This window comes from Carcharhinus amblyrhynchos, unplaced genomic scaffold (assembly GCF_965287045.1).
Source record: "Carcharhinus amblyrhynchos unplaced genomic scaffold, sCarAmb.v2.hapA scaffold_37, whole genome shotgun sequence".
NCBI classification, from domain to species: Eukaryota; Metazoa; Chordata; class Chondrichthyes; order Carcharhiniformes; family Carcharhinidae; genus Carcharhinus; species Carcharhinus amblyrhynchos.
In genome coordinates, this window is record NW_027649778.1 from 8,419,113 (window position 1) to 8,435,036 (window position 15,924).

The 15,924-nt window shown below is 50.0% G+C and overlaps 1 protein-coding gene across 2 annotated transcripts in view; it reads right to left on the reverse strand.

Moving 5' to 3' along the window:
• Positions 1 to 15,924, reverse strand: part of LOC145362115 (G-protein coupled receptor 4-like) — a 59,036-nt gene that overhangs the window by 6,218 nt on the left and 36,894 nt on the right. The window contains exon 2 of one of the 2 annotated variants that reach the window (XR_013889941.1): positions 598 to 660. The exons of the other annotated variant lie outside the window; for it this stretch is intronic. The gene's annotated coding sequence lies outside the window, so the exon portion shown is untranslated. Of the gene's footprint in view, positions 1 to 597; positions 661 to 15,924 lie in introns of those variants that run through there. 2 annotated transcript variants of the gene reach the window in all.

The window sequence follows — 15,924 nt, forward strand, 5'->3', positions numbered from 1 at the left end:
GGGATAAGGTTGAGGGGAGAGCTTAGCTGAGACCCTTTTTTTTGCGAATTAGAACAGACTCAAATGCCCTCCTTCTTCAATGTAGGGATTCTCTGGTTCCATGAGGGGGCGCGTCAGAGTAGTGGTATTGTCATTGGACCCGTAACCCAGAGCCCCAGCTCTGAGTGTTTGGGTTCAAATCCCACCATGGCAGATCGTGAAGTTTGATCTCAATAAACATCTGGAATATAAAATGACCGTAAGACCATTGTTGGAAATCTTCACTTAGAAAAGGAAATCTGCTGTCCTTACCCGGTCTGGCCTACATGTGACTCCAGAGTCATAGTGATGTGGTTGACTTTTAACTGCCCCTCTGAAATGGCCGAGCGAGACACTCGGGGCAATTAGGATGGGGAAAACCCGCAAAATAAAAATAATTTGGCCTCAACCACTAGCTGTGGTAGGGGGATCCACATCCTTAACTGAAGCCTTTCTTCACTGGGATCTATTAATAACCATGTTACATTTATGGACTCAAATTGTGTTCTACCCTCATGAGATGGTCCTGCATTTATACAGCGACCACTAGAGGTGCCAAACTGCTTCACAGCCAATGTGGTTATGGGGTCATTGTTGCAATGTAGAATGGAAACTTCCTCTCTGTGCCAGTCCAGTCAACACCTAGATAACAAGGACACGTACATCAAACTCCTATTTATTGGCTACAGCTCAGCCTTCAACACCATTCTTCCCACGAAACTCATCTCCAAACAGGGGCCCGGCACCTCCCTCCTGAACTTCCTAACCCACAGTTAGGATCAGTAAGGATAGGCAACAACTCCTCCTCAATCATCCTCAACACCGGTGCCCCACAAGGCTGTGTTCTCAGCCCCCTGCTATGCTCCTTATACACCTGTGACTGTGTGGCCAAATTCCCCTCCAACTCAATTTTCAAATTCATAGCATCGCTACGTTGCCGAAGAAGGCCATTTGGTCCATCGAGCCTGCACCGACCACATTCCCACTCAGGTCCTATCCCAATAACCCCATGTACTAACCCTGCTTGCACCCCCCCAACATTAAGGAACAATTTAGCATGGCCAATCCTGCCACGTTTTTGGATTGTGGGAGGAAACTGGAGCACCCAAAGCAAACCCACGCAGACATGGGGAGAATGTGCAAACTCCAGGAATCGAACCTGGGTCCCTGGCACTGTGAGGCAGCAGTGCTAACCACTGTGCCACCGTGCCACCAGTTTGCTGATGACGCCACTGTAGTGGGTCGGATCTCAAACAACGATGAGACAGAGTACAGGAATGAGATAGAGAATCTGGTGAACTGGTGCGGCAACAATAATCTCTCCCACAACGTCAACAAAACGAAGGAGATTGTCATCGACTTCAGGAAGCGTAAAGGAGAACATGCCCCTGTCTACATCAACATTTAGCATGGCCAATCCACCTAACCTACACATCTTTGGACACTAAGGGACAATTTAGCATGGCCAATCCATCTAACCTACACGTCTTTGGACACTAAGGGACAATTTAGCATGGCCAATCCATCTAACCTACACGTCTTTGGACACTAAGGGACAATTTAGCATGGCCAATCCATCTAACCTACACGTCTTTGGACACTAAGGGACAATTTAGCATGGCCAATCCATCTAACCTACACGTCTTTGGACACTAAGGGACAATTTAGCATGGCCAATCCATCTAACCTACACATCTTTGGACACTAAGGGACAATTTAGCATGGCCAATCCATCTAACCTACACGTCTTTGGACACTAAGGGACAATTTAGCATGGCTAATCCACCTAACCTGCATGTCTGTGGATACTAAGGGGCAATTTGACATGGCCAATCCATCTCACCTGAACATCTTTTGGACTGTTGGAGGAAACCTGTCTGCCCAGAAGAAACCCGTGCAGACACGGGGAGAACATGCAAACCGCACAGACAGTGACCCAAGGCCAGGATTGAACCCTGGCGCTGTGAGGCAGCAGCACTAACCACCGTGCCACCATACCACCCTGAGAGAAATAGAGTTTTATCGCAGTCCTCAGCCTACAGACACACAGCACGCCCTCGCACGGTCTCTGGAATGGCCAGGCAAGACTCTGAGTTCAAGGGGCAATTGGGGATGGGCAATGAATGCTGGCTCAAGAGGACAAAAATCAAGAGAAGATAACAGTGATGGCGAACAGGGGAGAAAGTGGAATTCTCCGCCGATATCTGTCCACTTTGAGGAGGGTCCAATTGCCAAGGAGGTTAGGCCCACAAAGGAATCTGTATTTGGCGCAAATCCCTTCAGTGTCCGGCCAAAGCATGAGAAGATTCTAGAAGCCAGAGCAACCAATCCTATGGGAATTGGAAAATTATGGCCTTGGAAACAAGCCTTTGCAAGACAGTTAACAAAACCGTGGCTGTACTAATCTAACTCGGAGACCCAATGGGTGGCCTCGCTCATCCCAAAAACCATTAAAATTCCCGCTTGAGGTCCATCAATCTTTCCACGCTCCGCCCCTCACCCGCTCCGATTCCTGCAGCGGGCGGGCTGGGAAAATTCAGGCTGATGTTTGACCCTCTCACTCCCAAAATAGAGACCTGCATTTATATAGAGCCCTGCACGTCCCCCAGATATCTCAATGCGTTTACAGCCACTGAAATCTAGTCATTGTAGGAGCCAGCAAGAAAATCCAATGAATAGCGTAGAATCATAGAATCCCTACAGTCCATTGAAACTGCACCAATACCAATCCCACCCAGTAACCCCACACATTTACCCTGCTAATCCCCCTGATACTGAGGGGCAATTTAGCATGGCCAATCCACCTAATCCGCACATCTTTGGACACTAAGGGGCAATTTAGCATGGCCAATCCACCTAATCCGCACATCTTTGGACACTAAGGGACAATTTAGCATGGCCAATCCACCTAATCTGCACATCTTTGGACACTAAGGGGTAATTTAGCATGGCCAATCCACCCAACCTACACATCTTTGGACACTAAGGGGTAATTTAGCATGGCCAATCCACCTAACCTGCACATCTTTGGACACTAAGGGGCAATTTAGCATGGCCAATCCACCCAACCTACACATCTTTGGACACTAAGGGGCAATTTAGCATGGCCAATCCACCTAACCTGCACATCTTTGGACACTAAGGGGCAATTTAGCATGGCCAATCCACCCAATGCTGACAACTTTGGACTGTGGGAAGAAACTGGAGCACCCAGAGGAAACCCATGCAGACACAGGGAGAATGTGCAGGCTCCACACAGACACATACACACATGGTGACTCAAGACCAGAATCAAACCGTGACCCTGGTGCTGTGAGACACTGTGCCACCATGCCTCTTGATGGGCCAAATGGCCTGTCCTTTCTCCTGGTTGCTTACGTTGTTCTGCCAAGGGGGCACAGTGGAAGCTAAATGGATGCCAGGTTTAGACTTGAGACCGAGATGTAGTTTCTTAGCTGATTGTGATCAGGTTTCAGTGATGTCGACTGGGGGGATTATTGACTGGGAATCCAGGGAAAATTCCTTTCCCTTTCCTCCAGCTTGGCCACACGAAATTTCCCCTTAGTGTCCAAAGATGTGCAGGTTAGGTGGATTGGCCATGCCAAATTGCCCCTTAGGGTTCAAAGTTGTGTAGGTTTGGAGAATTAATGGGATAAATGTGCAGGGCTACAGGAATAGGTTGGGAAACCTGGGTAAGATGATCTGTTGGAGAGTCAGTGCTGGCCTCGTTCCACACTATAGGGATCCTGTGATTTTAATGGTCTATTTGCATGCGAACTTGCAATGGTTGCCAACTCTCATTCTAGCTTACGGAAGAGCCTTTCCTCCCCGGCACATTTGAAATAAATTTATGAGAAATTGCAGCGTCAGAGGGACTGGCTGAGTCACGGGCTGTGTGATAGAATCAGTCTGAAACAAAGACTGAATGCAATGGGATGCCTAAAATTGCAAATGTAAAGCTACCAAAAATAGCGAGGAAACAATCGATGGAAGCAGACATAAATAAAGGATGTGGAAGGCACTCTGAATTCTTTCCAACTGCTCTGCATCAACGGAAGGTCATTAACGATGACTCTCCCATTCTCTCCTGCCTCTGCTCTACTTGTGTGTGAGCATCTACTAAGGGGGAGCCAAGTAGTATTACTAAGAGGGAGCCGATGGCTGAGTGGTATTACCTCTAGACTATTAACCAGCTAATGTCCTGGGGACCTGGGTTCGAATCCCGCAGTTGATGGAAATTTGAGTTCAATTTTTAAAAAGAAAAAATCTGGAATTAAGAATCTACTGATGACGAAAGGGATAAGGGAATAGGGCCTGTGTGGAATTGTGGTCGGTACAGACTCGATGGGCCAAATGGCCTCTTTCTGTACTGTAGGGTTTCTATGATTTTCTGTGAAAGGGTGGTAGAGGCAGCAACCCTCACATTTAGATGACCACTTGAAATGCCCTAGCACACAAGGTTATACGGACTTTGTGCCGGAATATGGGGATATCCCTGTCTTTAGGGGCTTAATGGCCAGCACAGACACGCTGGGCCGAAGGGCCTCTTTGTGTGCTGGAAAACTCTGTGACTACTTCCCGTGGTAGCTTGCTCCACTGTGAGGGTCATCACTGGGGTATAAGATTTTGGATCCACTGAAATAAAAACAAAAATGCGGCGGAACATAGAGAATATAGAACAGCACAGTACAGGCCCTTTGGCCCTCGATGCTGTTGCCTAGCTATGTCCAAACCCAGGATCAAGCTATCCCACTCCCTATAATTCTGGTTCAAAAACAGGAAAGGCTGGCAGAGAGAGAGTCAGCATTCCTGAAACATTAACTCCGGCCGGGACTTTCCGGCTCCTTCCGCCGTGGGATTTTCCAGTCCCGCCCAAGGTGATCCCAGCGGCAGGTATCCCAGCTGGTGATCAACGCCAATGACATCCCGATCCCGGCAGTGTCCAATGGCGTTCCAACTCCACTGTCGGAAGACCAGACACGAGCTGGTGGGGGCGGAGGGTGGGGGGCGATGCTGGGAGGTGAACCCTGACCTTGGTTTTCTCTCCAACGATGCTGGCGAAAAAAATTCAGCATGTCCACTATGACTCTCACCAGCTTTTACTGATGCTCCATAGAAAGCGTCCTTTCTGGTTGTATCACAGCTTGGTCTGGGCTCCTGCTCTTTCCAAGACCGCAAGGAACTACAAAAGGATTGTAAATGAAACCCAGGAATCTGCTGTCCTTACCTGGTCCAGCCTATATGTGACTCCAGACCCCGGATACTGCTCTGACCAAAATGGCAAGAAACCACAAAAACTGCCCAAGACCGCAAGGGACTACAAAGGGTCGTGAATGTAGCCCAATCCATCACGCAAACCAGCCTCCCATCCACTGACTCTGTCTACACTCCCCACTGCCTCGGGAAAGCAGCTGGTATAATTAAGGACCCCACACACCCCGGACATTCTCTCTTCCACCTTCTTCCTTTGGAAAAAAGATACAAAAGTCTGAGGTCACGCACCAACCGACTCAAGGACAGCTTCTTCCCTGCTGCTGTCAGACTTTTGAATGGACCTACCTCGCATTAAGTTGATCTTTCTCTGCACCCTCGCTATGACTGTAACACTACATTCTGCACTCTCTCCTTTCCTTCTCTATGAACGGTATGCTTTGTCTGTATAGCGCGCAAGAAACAATACTTTTCACTGTATACCAATACACATGATAAAAATAAATCAAAAGCCAGATCTGTTGAGTTTTTCCAGCCCTTTCTGTTTCTATGGAGGCAAATGGTTTTTTTGTAGTTTGTGTGGTTGGCTCTCGTGAAGTACTTGTGCCCGTCCATGCTGACCCAGCGGTCTGTTCCACATCTTTGTGGGAGGAAACCCACACAGACACGGGGGAGAACGCGCAGTCTCCACGCAGACAGTGACCCAAGCCGGGAATCGAACCCAGGTCCCTGGCACTGTGAGGCAGCAGTGCTAACCACCGTGCTGCCATTGTCACCCACTCTAAAGAGTTCTTCGGATACGAGGTCAAATTTCGGAAGCCCTGACACTCTATGTATACACGCAGGTGAGACTCCCTGACTGTGGGTAATGATTGCCTGTTCAATCAGGGAGCTCATACTCCAGGAGGCCCAGCCCCGTGGGCCTCACTGAGATCATTACAATTGTTAACATAGACCTGCTGTTAACGTAGTATAATTGAAGCCATTGCAACAATTCTTGTGGATAGAGTGAGGTGGAGAAGGCTTGGTGCTTCAAAACTTGTTGGGGCAAATGACCTTTATTGTGTGTGGCGATTGTCCCTTTAAGGACAAGACACGTTACTTTGCTCAGTTGTGCTTAAAGAGACACTCACCACATCTGTCCCTTAAAGGGCAAAGCACTAGCTTTCAAATTTGACCCAACTCAATGTGGGCGTTGCTGACCGTGCCACCAGTTGTTGCCCGTCCCTAATTGCCCCTTGAACTGAGTGTCTCGCTCGGCCAGAAGGGTTTAACCAGAAGCTTTAACCAGAAGGGTTCTGGAGTCTCAAGTAGGCCAGACTGGGTAAGGTTTCCTTCCCTAATGGGGACATGAGGGAACCAGATGGGTTTTTGCGACAATCGACGATAGTTTCACGGTCGCCGTCACTGAGACTAGATTTCAATTCCAGATTTTATTCATTGAATTTAAAGTCCACTCAATGCCGTGGTGGGATTTGAGTCCGTGTTTAGCCCAGTGCTATCCTGGGTCACTGGATTATTCGCCCACAATACCACCGTCTGAGAATCACCGAATCCCTACAGTGCAGAAGGAGGCCATTAGGCCCACCAAGTCTAAATCTACTATCTGACAGAGCATCCTACCCAGGTCCTATCCCTGTAACGCCCTGCCAATCCAGAGGGTATCTGCCCGCTAATCCAGAGGGTAGCAGTGGAAGGGAGTGTTTCTGAATGGAGGGCTGTGACAAGTGATGTTCCTCAGGGATCAGTGCTGGGACCTTTGCTGTTTGTAATATATATAAATGATTTGGAGGAAAATGTAACTGGTTTGATTAGTAAGTTTGCGGATGACACAAAGATTGGTGGATTTGCGGATAGCGATGGGGACCATCAGAGTATACAGCAGGATATAGATCAGTTGGAGACTTGGGTGGAGAGGTGGCAGATGGAGTTTAATCTGGACAAATGTGAGGTAACGTATTTTGGAAGGTCTAATACAGATGGGAAATACGCAGTAAATGGCAGAACCCTTAAAAGTATTGATAGGCAGAGGGATCTGGGTGTACAGGTACACAGGTCACTGAAAGTGGCAACGCAGGTGGAGAAGGTCGTCAAGAAGGCATACAGCATGCTTGCCTTCATCAGCCTGGGCATTGAGTTTAAAAATTGGCAAGTCATGTTGCAGCTTTATAGAACCTTAGTTAGGCTGCACTTGGAATATAGTGTTCAATTCTGGTCACCACACTACCAGAAGGATGTGGAGGCTTTGGAAAGGTTACAGAAAAGATTTACCAGGATGTTGCCCTGGTCTGGAGGGCATTAACTATGAGGAGAGGTTGGAGAAACTTGGTTTGTTTTCATTGGAACGACAGAGGTTGAGGGGAGACCTGATAGAAGTCTACAAGATTATGAGAGGCGTGGACAGAGTGGATAGTCAGAAGCTTTTTCCCAGGGTGTAAGAGTCAATTACTAGGGGACACAGGTTTAAGGTGCGAGGGGCAAGGTTTAAAGGAGATGTACGAGGCAGATTTTTTACACAGAGCAGTGGGTGCCTGGAACTCGCTGCCGGGGGAGGCAGTGGAAGCAGATACGGTAGTGACTTTTAAGGGCCGTCTTGACACATACATGAATAGGATGGGAATAGAGGGATATGGTCCCCAGAAGGGTAGGGGGTTTTAGTTAAGTCGGTGCAGGTTTGGAGGGCTGAAGGGCCTGCTGAATTTTCTTTGTTCTTTGTTCTTGTTCTAATCCCCCTAACCTACACATTTCCAGACACTAAGGGGCAACTATCAAAATAAAATTTTACCATCTGCTATGGCAGGATTCGAACCCAAGCCTTTGGATTACTAGTCCAGTGACAATTAGGGTGGCACTGCTGCCTCATAGTGCCAGGGACCCGGGTTTGATTCCGGCCTTGGATCACTGGCTGTTTGGAGTTTGCTTGTTTTCCTGTATGGGTTTACATCGGGTGCTCCGGTTTCCTCCCACAGTCCAAAGATGTGCAGGTTAGGGGGATTGGCCATGCTAAATTGCCCCTTAGTGTCCAAAGATGTGCAGGTTAGGTGGATTGGCCATGCTAAATTGCCCCTTAGGGTCCAAAGATGTGCAGGTTAGGTGGATTGGCCATGCTAAATTGCCCCTTAGGGTCCAAAGATGTGCAGGTTAGGGGGATTGGCCATGCTAAATTGCCCCTTAGGGTCCAAAGATGTGCAGGTTAGGTGGATTGGCCATGCTAAATTGCCCCTTAGGGTCCAAAGATGTGCAGGTTAGGGGGATTGGCCATGCTAAATTGCCCCTTAGTGTCCAAAGATGTGCAGGTTAGGTGGATTGGCCATGCTAAATTGCCCCTTAGTGTCCAAAGATGTGCAGGTTAGGTGGATTGGCCATGCTAAATTGCCCCTTAGGGTCCAAAGATGTGCAGGTTAGGGGGATTGGCCATGCTAAATTGCCCCTTAGTGTCCAAAGATGTGCAGGTTAGGGGGATTGGCCATGCTAAATTGCCCCTTAGTGTCCAAAGATGTGCAGGTTAGGTGGATTGGCCATGCTAAATTGCCCCTTAGTGTCCAAAGATGTGCAGGTTAGGTGGATTGGCCATGCTAAATTGCCCCTTAGTGTCCAAAGATGTGCAGGTTAGGTGGATTGGCCATGCTAAATTGCCCCTTAGTGTCCAAAGATGTGCAGGTTAGGTGGATTGGCCATGCTAAATTGCCCCTTACTGTCCAAAGATGTACAGGTTAGGTGGATTGGCCATGCTAAATTGTCCCTTACTGTCCAAAGATGTGCAGGTTAGGTGGATTGGCCATGCTAAATTGCCCCAAAGCATTAGGGCGATAAACAGAGTAACTGCGTGTGGTTATGGGGATTGAGCTGGGTGGGACTGTGGTCGGTGCAGGCCCAATGGGCCGAATGGCCTCCTTCTGCACTATAGGGATTCTATGAATACACCTACACCACCATTGTTTCCACAACCGTGGCTTATGAATATTGAGTGTCAGCAGAATCTTGCCGGGTGTAATTCCTCCCTCACTGCATGTGACACAAGACAAGTTTCTAATCTAAACCACGAGACAGTTCAAGATAATGGAAGATTAACATGTTACCTTCTTGGCAAAGGAATCTGAGTGATATATTAACTTCTGGCATACCTACAGCAAGTGCTTATCCTGCACTTTCTGTCACATTTCTAGGTGACACATTGACCCTGCCTGATTAGATGCTTCTTCCTTGAGCCCCAATCAGATGGGGACCGAGTAGAAAGGGTCGAGAGCTTCAGATCGCCAACAACCTGTCCTGGTCCCCCTCATGCTGACATTATCGTTAAGAAAGCCCAGAAACGCCTCTACTTTCTCAGGAGATTAAGGAAATTTGGCATGTCAGCTACGACTCTCACCAATTTTTACAGATGCACAATAGAAAGGATCCTTTCCAGATGTATCACAACTTGGTATGGGCTCCTGCTCTGCCCAAGACCACAAGAAACTACAAAGGGTCGTGAACATAGTCCATCACACAAACCAGCTCCACACCCCCCATCCCAGGTGGTGTGATGGCACAGTGGTTGGCACTGCTGTCTCACAGCACCAGGGACTGAGGTTCGATTCCCGGCTTGGGTCACTGTCTCTGTGGAGTCTGTACATTCTCCCTGTGTCTGCGTTTCCTCCCACAGTCCAAAGTTATGCTGGTTAGGCAGATTGGCCGTGCTAAATTCTCCCTCAGAACAGGAGTGTGGCGATTAGGGGATTTTCACAATAACTTCATCTCAGTGTTACTGTGTGACTACTTGTGTGACTAATAAATAAACTTTTCCACTGACTCCGTCTACACTTCCCGCTGCCTCGGGAAAAACAGCCAGCATAATCAAGGACCCCCCACACATCCGGGAAATACTCTCTTCCGTCGAACATTTCAGAAAGAGTTAAAGAAAATGTTTAATCATTTATCGAATTCTCATCAACTCCAAATGGTAAAAACACTGACACTTGGGACACCGAGGGAGCGCATGGCTCTCACAGTCAGTACACACTTCACTCACTGTTGTTTTAATCACTTCAGTCACAGGGAAAAAAACTACCCTGATGGAAATCGGGCAGAATGTGGTAGCCCCGCGCCTCGGCAATGACCAACAGAATGTCTGGAGGGAGCCGCACTCAGAACCCAGATGGGCCGCAGGTGGTCCCCGCTCCCCCCAGGTTGTCCACCGCTGGGTTACAGGTTCAAATCCCTCCCACGTCACAGATTGAGTACAGAATCTAGGCTGGCATTCCAGTGCAGTGCACAGAAAGCGTCCTTTCCGGCTGTATCACAGCTTGGTCTGGGCTCCTGCTCTGTCCAAGACCACAAGGAACTACAAAAGGTCGTGAATGTAGCCCAATCCATTACACAACCCACTCATTGACTCTGTCTACACTTCCCACTGCATCAGCAAAGCAGCCAGCATAAATTAAGGACACCACACGCCCCTGGGACATTCTCTCTTCCACCTTCTTCTGTCGGGAAAAGGATACAAAAGTCTGAGGTCACGTACCGACCGACTCAAGAACAGCTTCTTCCCTGCTGCTGTCAGACTTTTGAATGGACCTACCTCGCATTAAGTTGATCTTTCTCTACACCCTAGCTATGACTGTAACACTACATTCTGCACTCTCTCCTTTCCTTCTCTATGAACAGTATATTTTGTCTGTATCGTGCGCAAGAAACAATACTTTTCACTGTATGATAATACGTGTGACAATGCCAAATCAAATCAGTACCAAGGGAATGCTGCCCTGACTGAGCTGTTTCTCAGATGACAAGTTAAGCTGACCCTCCCCTCGTGTAGATCCCCCAGCACTATCTTGGAATCAAAGTTGGCTTACTCTTCCTAGTGCCAATATTTACCCTTCAGATAACATTGGCACATTTGGGTGGCACGGTGGCACAGTGGGTTAGCACCGCTGCCTCACAGCAGCAAGGGCCCGGGTTCAATTCCAGGTCACTGTCTGTGTGGAGTTTGCACATTCTCCCCGTATCTGCGTGGGTTTCCTCTGGGTGCTCCAGTTTCCTCCCACACTCCACAAAGCTGGGTGGATTGGCCATGCTAAATTGCCCCTGAGTGTCGGTGGGGGGTTGGTAGGGTAAATAAATCAGGTTATGGGGATCGGGTCTGGGTGGGATGATGATGGTTGCAGACCCGATGGGTCGAATGGCCTCCTTCTGCACTGTAGAGATTCTATGATCACCGCATTGCGGTTTCTGGGATCATGCTGTGCACAAATTGGACTGTCTCGTTTCCCTCTTTAGGAGGCAACAGCGGTGCAGTGGCAACGTGGCCGGTCTAGTAAACCAGAGGCTCCCAGGCTAATGTTCTGGGGGACAAAGGTTCAAATCCCACCACAGCAGCTGGTGGAACTTAAATTCAATGAATAAAAAAATCTGGAATTGAAAGCTGGACTCAGTGACTGTCACTCAAGGGAAGTGAACCAACATTTGGACTGAATAATTATCCCAGAGAGCGACGAGGAGCTTCTGGTGTTGTTCATCCAGCTCCCAGGCAGCAGTTACTCACTGACAGACAGTCAATTATTTGACAAGGGACCTTTTCATTTTGGTTAAAATTTAAGTAATATTAAACTTAATGAAGAAATGTCGGATTTATTTTACTCATCTGTGGGATGTGGCCCTCGCTGGCTGGGCCCAGCATTTATTGCCCATCCCCAGTTGCCCTTGGAGGGCAGTTGAGAGTCAACCCCATTGCTGCGGCTCTGGAGTCACGTGTAGGCCAGACCGGGGTAAGGACGGCAGATTTCCTTCCCTAAAGGGAACCAGATGGGTTTTTCCGACAATGGGTCATCAGTAGATTCTTAATTCCAGATATTTCTTCACTGAATTCAAATTCCACCATCTGCCGTGGCGGGATTCGAACCCGGGTCCCCCAGAACATTAGCTGAGTTTCTGGATTAATAGCCTAGTGATAATACCACCGCGCCTTGGTTGGCATGATGCCAACATGGTCAGGGCCAATGAAGGAAATCTCATTAGGCAGTTCCAATCCCCCCAACTGCTGTTGACTTCTGCTTTTGTGAGAATTCTTGCTGTACAATCCACCTAACCTGCACATCTTTGGACACTAAGGGTCAATTTAGCATGGCCAATCCACCTAACCTGTACATCTTTGGACACTAAGGGTCAATTTAGCATGGCCAATCCACCTAACCTGTACATCTTTGGACACTAAGGGTCAATTTAGCATGGCCAATCCACCTAACCTGTACATCTTTGGACACTAAGGGTCAATTTAGCATGGCCAATCCACCTAACCTGTACATCTTTGGACACTAAGGGTCAATTTAGCATGGCCAATCCACCTAACCTGTACATCTTTGGACACTAAGGGGCAATTTAGCATGGCCAATCCACCTAACCTGCACATCTTTGGACACTAAGGGACAATTTAGCATGGCCAATCCACCTAACCTGCACATCTTTGGACACTAAGGGGCAATTTAGCATGGCCAATCCACCTAACCTGCACATCTTTGGACACTAAGGGGCAATTTAGCATGGTCAATCCACCTAACCTGCACATCCTTGAACACTAAGAGGCAATTTCTGGATTAATAGTCTAGCGATAATACCACCAGGCTATCGTCTTCCCTTATTCCCAACAAAGCTCACATATAGCGCCACTCTCTAATGATTTTGCTGGGCAATTTATTTAAGTGCGTGGCCCCTTTAAATTTTTTTTTACGTCAACTTAAAGGGGCCGAACACCGTGTGGCAACTTCTGGGTCACGTGGCCTCATTTTGAGGCAATATTGCTCTCCGATGGGATGCGGCTTGGGTCCCACTTGGAAATAAATAAAAGTGGGAGGAAACCCACGCAAACATGGGGAGAATGTGCAAACTCTGCACAGACAGTGACCTGAGCCGGGAATCGAACCCAGAGCCCTGGTGCTGTGAGGTTGCCGTACTAACCACTGTGCCACCGTGCTGCCCAATCATAAGACTGTGAGCTGAAGGGCTGTCATTAAAATTATATTGGCATAGACACAAAATAAATGACCAGAGCCTCTAAACTAGGCGCAGTGTGGTGGCACAGTGGGTTAGCACTGCCACCTCACAGCACCAGGGTCCCGGGTTCAATTCCCGCTTTGGGTCACTGTCTGTGTAGAGTTTGCACGTTCTCCTCGTGTCTGCGTGGGTTTCCTCCCACAGTCTGAACGACGTGTTGGTTGGGGTGCTTTGACCCAAACAGGTGCCGCAGGGACGCCACTCGGGGATTTTCACAGTAGCTTCATTGCAGTGTTAATGTAAGCCTCACTTGTGATACTAATAAATAAATTTCAAAGTTTAGGAGCAGGAATAGGCCATTCGGCCCTTCAAACCTCTTCTGCCATTCAGATCATGGCTGATCTTCTACCTAACCCCCAACTTAATCGAGTCAGTGTCTGAGCTATCTCACACGCACCTTGATCATGGAATACAATCCCTACGGCCCATCGAGTCTGCACTGACCACAACCCCACCCAGACCCTGTTCCCATAACCCCACATATTTACCCTGCTAATGCCCCCGACACTAAGGGTGGAATTCTCCAGCCACACTCGCCCCAAAACCGGAAAGTCCCGCTGAAGGTCACTGGACCTGTGTGTGGTCCTGTCCCACCCGCTACCATTCCTGCAGCGGGTGAGATGGCAAAGTTCCATCCTAAGGGGCAACTTAGCACGGCCAATCCACCTAACCTGCACTTCTTGGCTCAGTACCCTTTGGAGTTTGAGGAGAATGAGGGGGCGGTGTGGGGAGGGGGGAGGCGATCCCATTCAAAATTCCGAAGGGGGGTTCGATAGGGAGGACGTGGAGAGATTGGCTCCGGCTGTCGGGGAATCTAAACACACGGGGCACGGTCTGAGGAGAAGGTGGCGGCCATCTTGGACTGAGATGAGGAGAGATTTCTTCAGCTTTGTGGCTCTTAGGAATTCTCTCGCCCAGAGGATGGTGGGTCTTCCATCATTGAATATATTTAAATCTGGATGGAATTTTGGGATTTCCAGGGATTAAGGGATATGGGGAGTGTGAGAAACACAGCTCACAGTTAAACAATTTAGTCAAGTCAAGTTCTGAAGGAGCAAGATTTTATTTGAATGGAGTTGAGAGAGAAGATTGGCCACATTGTAGGGTGGGGAAGGCCAGATGGGCCAAATGGCCCCCCCTCCTATTTCTTACGACGTTGGCTAAAATAAAAATCATCTTTTAGACTCTCCAACTCGAGCAGGAAATCTGTCCATGAGCGGAATCTAAGAGAGGGAACACATCTTGACTTTAGCTCACCTTGAAGAGCTCCGGCAGTTTATCTACCTCCGGGTTTTGATGTCCACCCCACAACGCGCGTCGCCCTAGTAACGGTCTCCGAGGTGTTGCCCCGGCCCGCGTGCCGCACTCGGGTCCCACATCCGTACAGCGAGATTTGCGATCGGGGAGAAGGGGAGGGTTTGGGGGGGGAGGTGGGGGTGGGGGTGGGGGTGGGGGGGGGTCCAGGTCTCCTACCCGACAAGTACGCCCCAATGAACTGGAAATCGGGTGTTGGAGGGGTCGCCCCGGAGGTCGCGAAGGATTCCCCCCCCCACCCCAAAATAGATTCAGCTTCAGTCAGCTGGGTGCAGGGAGGAAATCAGGCAGAGCTCACAGATCCGGCTGGAGTCCAGGTCCCAGGTGCCGTTACGTCTAAGGGACTGCAGGGATCTCACCAATAACACACCGGGGTCACCTCCACCGTCCTGAGATATTTTACAACCAGGCCGGACTGTCACAGTCCGGACCGAGCGGTCAGTTATCTGCAGTCTCCTCGTCACGTCCCCTCTCGCTCTCTCTCTCTCTGTCTCTCTCTCTGGCCCAGGTGCTAACACCAAATTGCTCGAGTATTAATGTTCCAGATTAGCAGCTTGGGAGCGACTCGCTTCACTGGGCAGGGGCTGGCCTTATATCACTGAACATAGCTACAGAGAGGGGGGGCGGGGAGGGGGACAGTGAGGAGGGGGAAGGGGGGAGAGTGAGGGGGAGAGAGGGGGGAGAGAGCGAGGGGGGAGAGGGCGAGGGGGGAGAGAGCGAGGGGGGAGGGAGCGAGGGGGGAGGGAGCGAGGGGGGAGGGAGCGAGGGGGGAGGGAGCGAGGGGGGAGGGAGCGAGGGGCGAGGGAGTGAGGGGGGAGAGAGCGAGGGGGGAGAGAGCGAGGGGGAGAGAGCGAGGGGGAGGGAGCGAGGGGGGAGAGAGCGAGGCGGAGAGAGCGAGGGGGAGAGAGCGAGGGGGAGGGAGTGGGGGGGAGGGAGCGAGGGGGGAGAGAGCGAGGAGGGAGGGAGCGAGGGGGGAGGGAGCGAGGGGGAGGGAACGAGGGGGAGGGAGCAGGGGGGGAGAGAGCGAGGGGGGAGGGAGCGAGGGGGGAGAGAGCGAGGAGGGAGAGAGCGAGGGGGGAGAGATCGAGGGGGGAAAGCAAGGGGGGAGAGAGCGAGGGGGGAGAGCGAGGTGGGGGGTAGACTGAGGTGGGGGGGTAGACTGAGGGGGGGTAGACTGAGGGGGGAGACGGGGAGCGAGGGGAGGGAAGAGGGCAGCGAGTGGGTGGAGCGAGGGGGGAGTGAGGAGGGGGAGTGAGGAGGAGTGAGGGGGTTGCGAGTGGCTGAGCAAGGGGGCCAGCAAGGGTGTTGGAGGCGGTTGGAGAGTGAGGGGTTGGTGGGCAGACGGGAGTGGTG